Source organism: Glandiceps talaboti, chromosome 6, assembly GCF_964340395.1.
Source record: "Glandiceps talaboti chromosome 6, keGlaTala1.1, whole genome shotgun sequence".
Classification (NCBI taxonomy): domain Eukaryota; kingdom Metazoa; phylum Hemichordata; class Enteropneusta; family Spengelidae; genus Glandiceps; species Glandiceps talaboti.
In genome coordinates, this window is record NC_135554.1 from 17511568 (window position 1) to 17518429 (window position 6862).

General features: G+C 38.2%; 1 protein-coding gene across 4 annotated transcripts in view; it reads right to left on the reverse strand.

The window, feature by feature from the left end:
* The window catches only part of LOC144436064 (uncharacterized), a 132822-nt gene that overhangs the window by 79338 nt on the left and 46622 nt on the right, over positions 1-6862 (reverse strand). The gene's annotated exons all lie outside the window — the stretch shown is intronic.

The window sequence follows — 6862 nt, forward strand, 5'->3', positions numbered from 1 at the left end:
AATGTTATCACCATGCGTGGAAAGTAATAAACTTGTGTAAGTTTAAAATATGATATATGGTTACCATTTCTTTTCACCCGTTCGTCATTTCACCACGATAAGGGGTTATGAAATATTACAGATTTTTTAGGGCCTCTCCAAGATCTGTGGAATTGTATACAAAGTAATGACATTACACGTTTGATTTATGTTCTTTTTTTCATGTTTAAAAATACCCATTAGGTACATATTTAAATGATAAAACACTTGGTATACAAAACTGAACATGCTTTACATTATATCTGATATAATTTGTTGCTTTCGGAAAATTCATTTTACTCGATCACAACAAAACTTGATGTCTAGGCCTATATATAGTTGTACCTATTAGATTTCTGATAAATCTCATGAAATCAAAATTTAAAAAAGCGTAATGATTCTTTAGCTAAGGAGCCCTAACAAAGATTGCTAGCTTAGGGGGTCGAGTATAGAAGAGATTGTCGGTATCGGTATAGCAGTTGTGAACTCCTTGTTAGTGATTCGATCCGGACTACGCTTGTGGCAGTGACGTCAAATATACACATTATTTTTCCGTCCAGTATTGAATAGTAATCATAAAAAATGGATTGCTTCAAATCCTTGTTTTTCATAAACGTCAGAAGCCGGATTAATCCTGAGCCATGGGACAACGAAACAATATTGATCGGTTAAATTAGTCGATTCATGAAATGGTGTCACAGCTTACTTCAGGGAGTAGATATTGAAACTTTGTAGAAAATTGAAAATAACGAGTGCGGCTTGTTTAAGCTGTGTCTTGTTGTAGATCATGTCAAAATTGGCTTTCTTGTACACTGGTCCATATGTTAGCTTGTTTCAACTCATCCGTGATTGTGCATGCTTCTTTTCGATTTAACGTCAGTACATACGCAAAGTATCCGCATGTCATGAGAATATGTGGTATTTCCAATTTATTTATGAAGTCTAGTCAATGTTTGTGGTCTTTATAGTTCTAACTTTGTAGAAGATGGAGATATGTACAAATATGTATAAAATGGTGAGGTGGAAGAAAGGCAAAGTCAGATAGATGGACAGATAGATGGACACAGAGACAGAGTCAGAGAGAGAGACAGACAGACAGACAGGCAGACAGATATAGACAGAGACAGAGAGACAGACAGGCAAGCAGGCAGGCAGATGCGCGCGTGTGCACGCACACAGGCATACATACATACATACATACATACATACATACATACATACATATACATACATACATACATACATACATACATACATACATACATACATACATACATACATACATACATACATACATACATACATACATACATACATACAGAAGAAATCTTTTCATTACCACTGCGTAGTAGACTATATTAAATTTGTGTATTTCCGATATCAACCTAACACCGAGGTGCAATTTACGAGCTAGTAAGGGTAGGCTATTTCGGAAAATTGCTTCTGCGTAGAGTGAAATTAAATATGAGTGAACTCACCGACATTATACATATAATGATTTAAATTGCAAGTTGGGGGTACTTAGTATTGGGTAACACGTAACAACTTCTTATATCGCTATAAGGAATCTGTTGAGATATATTTCCACATTTGAATACCAATAATTGGAGTTTAAACACCCGGGACTAACTCATTAAACAAATCAGTTTATACCGTAATTCGAAATTACGTAGCGTATACCTCAATCAGTTCCTGAAGTCGAAGAATAATTGCATACTAAGTAATTATGTGATGGTAATATCGTGATAAATATATCATACAATCCTACAATGAAATTCAGATGAACAGCATGAAAGCAATAGACACTACTGTGATTTTCAAGATAAACTCAATTGATAAGGCCCCTGTATATAAACAATTCTTCAATTCAAACAATCAACGCCAAGTGTGGTGTCTGATAACAGGATGCAGTAAAATACAACGCCAATATCTAGACTGAGTTAAGCTGACCTACCAAGAAACACTATTTTTTATAGACAATCTTGCAATACAATGGATTGAACCATAGACTGCGATTGAACACAAGACATCTATTTTACACCCTCCTGTTATCAGATACCACACTCGGCATTGATTGTTTGAATTGGTCTTTCCAAACAGTGTAATTTTTATATTCAGGGTCCTATCCATTGAGTTTATTTTGAAAATCACAGTTACGTCTATTCCTTTCACACTGGTCATTTGAATTTCATTGTATATGGTTGTACAACTGTACCTGTACAGAACTGTAACTCTAGATATGTGAACACATGACTGGTGTTACAGATGTACACGCAGAACTGTGGTATTACAGATGTACACGCAGGAATGTGGTGTTACAGATGTACATACCGGTCTGTGGTATTACAGATATCGATGTACACACAGGACTGTGGTATTACAGATATACATATACGACTGTGGTACGTATTACAGATCTAGAAGTACATACTGGTCTGTGGTATAACAAATGAACACATGGGACTATTGTATTACACATGTACACACAGAACTGTGGTACGTATAAATTACAGATGTACATACTGGTATGTGGTATTAGAAATATACACGGCAATGGGATATCACAGATGTACACACGGGAATGCGGTATTACAGATGCACACACAGGACTATGTACACATGCTCACACGGGACTGGTGTACCACACAGGTACACAGCATTGGGGTATTCATATGTACACACAGGACTGTGGTACCTCAAATGTACATACATGACTTGGGTACAATACATTTACACAGCAATGGGGTATTAGGCCTACAGGTTTACACACAGGACTGGGCTATTACAAATGTACACACAGGACTGTGGTACCACACATGTACATAGTCCTGCTTGGGAATTGCAGACGGTGCACGGGTCTGGATTACTGACATACTCTGTAAGCAAGCAGGACTAACATGTACACAACAATGGGGTAATACTATGATGTAGACACAGGACAGTGGTATCACAGATGCATTCAGAGGCTTCCAGGGGACTGTGATATCTCTGCACAGGACTGTGCACGTGGTATTACATGATGTATATACAGGGTTGTGGTATTAGAGATGTAGAAGTGAATGGGGTATTCTGATGTAGACACATACAGGACTGTGGTAACACCACACATCAATACATGTACACAGGAATGGGGTTTTATAGATGAGATGTACCCCGGGGCGGTACCAGTGGCCAGCTCTGGCAGGGATGTGTGGCCAGGGCTGCAAACCCAAAGCTCCATTTAGACCCACATTGACCAAAAAATTAATACCCCATTTTAGGGAGCCGTCATTATTTATGGCCGGGGGGGGTCGGAGAAATTTAGGGGGGGGGTTCACTTAAAAATTGGAGATGGCCGGGGGGGGGGGGGGGGCTACTCAAAAATGAGAGAGAGAGAGAGAGAGAGAGAGAGAGAGAGAGAGAGAGAGAGAGAGAGAGAGAGAGAGAGAAAGGTAGGGGGGGGGCTACTCAAAAATTTGTTCACAAAACTTCTGTACACGAAAATGGTGAGTAAACTGTAACACCAAATAAAATTTTATTGTCAAAATTTCTGATAAATGAAAAATATGGTATAGAAAATACACAAATTGTCAAAATTTCTGATTATTGAAAATTATATTCCAGTGAATTTTGTCATCCCTCAACATTATTTCTGATAGTGTACACTATTATTGCAGATGACATACATCGGCACCAAAACCCTGTGTAAATTTAATTCAATTTTACTTTTCACCATCTGCAAATTCACTGGCAAATTCACTGGCAAAACTGTAAAATAATAACAATAATGCACGCCCTGCCAATCCATAATGGACTCAAGCAAACTTTGCACTCCATAATGTACTTGGCTGTCGCCTCGCACAATTATGTCATGCAAAGGTTGCTTTTGCCCAGTATCGGCTGGCAGGGTGTGCATTATTGTCTAAATATATAGAAAATGCAATCCCTGAATCACAGTTTTGTAGGATGTCATGTGGCCTGATAGAATTGTTGCAGTACATGTACTGGCATAAGATCTCACAGAAATGAGAAAACACTGCTATTGCGGATTCCCTTAACCCTTTCTGTACTGGAGAAGAATATGAAACAATACGGATAATCGATTTGTAAATGTAGTAATACTACATCATCAGGAAGTAATATTTCTCAATCTAAAATCAAGTTGATATATGGAAAAAAACTTGCAGACTAACAAGAAATGTTGCCTTAAAAAAATGGCGGGAGAGTTTTCAGTACTGAAAGGGTTAATAGCCGACAGATTAAATTAAGTACCAAGTGATAAACACCTTTGTTTGCTGTGTATAAGAGTCTAGTTGCTAATATTAGTATTATGACAAGACCATGGTAACTGTGGTATACATGTACAGGGTACATGGTTTCAAATTGTTATAAGGCTCAAAAACAAAGCACAAAACAGTGTCAGTGTTTTACAAGGAGTAAAATAAAAGGAGACATGTCTGAAACTCGTGTGTAAGATACAATAATGAGAAATGGCATGAAATGGCATGAGACAGCTATAGGAAATTTAACCATATGTTTATAGCTGTTACCATACTGGGAAGCAGTTGATATTGAATCAGTTTCTGAAAGATTTGCCTTTTTAAATACCTTGAAAAAATGGATGAGGCAATACAGCACACTTATGCCAAACAAGTGTTTGTCTACACTGTTTAGGTGAAACTAGTTAACTGCATCAAAACATGTGCAGTTGACTGAATTGGAGTACCAAGATTGCCAGCTCAAATACTATAGTGTATCTAAAATGTTAATCCCTGTCTGTTTTTGAAATCTCCTGTACTGTAAAAACAATACATCCCAGCTTTCCATTTTTTTTTTAAATCATTCACTTTAAACTTCTGTAAATACCTCTTTATCATATTTCTTTTTATATATGAACACAACATCTGAATATAAATTATGAGAAATACATAAATGTAACTTTTATAAATAACAAGTGATAAATATATGAAACATTTTAAACATATATAAGTCCTATAGTCAGTAACAATATTGGCCTGTCATATGGACGGCATATTATTATGACCTGGTATGACATATTGCAAGAAATAATGTGAATTGGATTATTGCACACTGAAAAAAATAAATAAAAGACTGTGGCCAATACAATAAATGTAACATATATACAGGTATAAAGTTTTGTTCTGTTTTTTTCCTACACAAGAGTGGATAGCAAAATCTGATTTGACATGGGGACATGGTGGGGGGGGGGTCATCCAAATTTCTGATGTCAGGGAGGGGGGGGGTCATATTTTACAGAACAATTCCTCCGACCCCCCCCCGCCATAAATAATGACGGCTCCCTTAGACCATTACTGGGTTTTTAAAAGATGAAAGTTTAGACCTAAATACATTTTCCTTAGGAGGCAACCGTTATTTTGGGGCAATTGATGGCAGTTATCAGTGATTTGGTAAAGGACAATGCACCACGTGCACATTTTAGAGCCAGGAAAATAACAAATAATGCTGAGTAGACCCCGTTTTAGACTCTTTAGCTTGAAAAAAACAGACCCCAATTTAGCCCAAAGGGCTAGAAAGCGCACCCCAAAGGGCGGCACGTATAAATATACTCCGATAAGGGGAGTAACCCCCCCCCACAGGGGGGGGTATACCCATGGTGGTATCACAAATGCATTCAGAGAACTGTGGTATTACATGTGTATATAGGGCTGTTGTATACACAGGACTATCACAGTTATATGTACACGTACATGTCGTAGTTGCATGCGGTACAGTATTACAGATGTGTACACACCTACTACAACTGTGGTATTGTGTGCACACAGGAGGGTGGTAGCACAGATATGTACATTGTGGTAGCCTACAGGAACTTATCTACCAGGTGTAACTTGAAAGTCGGGATGTGTCGAGTATTGAATGCGTTGGCTGAAAGGTTTCGCTACTAGTTTTTTATACCGTGTGAAAACGGATTATCGCTAGTAAGCTTGCAGTCGTACTTAATTTTATATTTCTCATGACCCGCCCGACCCCATATTTCTTCAATCTGGCAACACCAACAAATAACAATCTGACGCCCTCTACGACAGGATTCGAAAACAAATCCCAACATCGTTGATTGTAAGATGGCCATCCCATTTGATTTCACAAAATGGTTCCAGTTTCCTTCTGACTTTAATTGTCATTTCTAAGTCATTCGAATAGTTAAATTATGATTATGAACTGACAGTACTACCAACATGTGCACACGGGTTTTTTTAACCGACAGAACGACCAACCGACCGACCGACCAGCTGTTACCACATGAGAAAACATAGAATTAAGTATTAAAGGCGTCCCAAGGGCGACCCTTTATGTCTTTATGGAAAAACCTCAAATGATATGGGTAGATCGATCGGTCGGTTTTTACTGTACAAAGACTGGCGTGGTGCTCGGCTAACTGTCATGTCAGATATGGAAAAACCAGGACCTGGTGAAGTAAAGCCTACGAGTGACTGCTTCGGCACATCGCTCAGCGTGTTATTATTAACATACGCAAGTAGGAAGACATCAGAAAAATTATATAGGATACATGAAGTAAAATGTTAAAGAAGGGGTTCAGTCGAGGATTTAGTACACCAATGAAAGAAATCAGCGGGTGGGGATAATTAGAGGGGGGAGGGGAGGTTGGGGTCCGGTCCGTGTCAACTTGAAAATTATATTCAGCAATTTATTTTAAATGAGGAGTATATTGTTGCCGAGACTTTGTATGTGACGGATACATTCGAACTTCACTCATATGTATGTAATAAAGTCGGGGGTGGGGGGTGGGGGGTGGGGTGGTAACGTCGGAAGTTAGTAAAAAAAATTCTATTTTAGCAGACAATGATCAGTCTATTCTGAAAGGTAT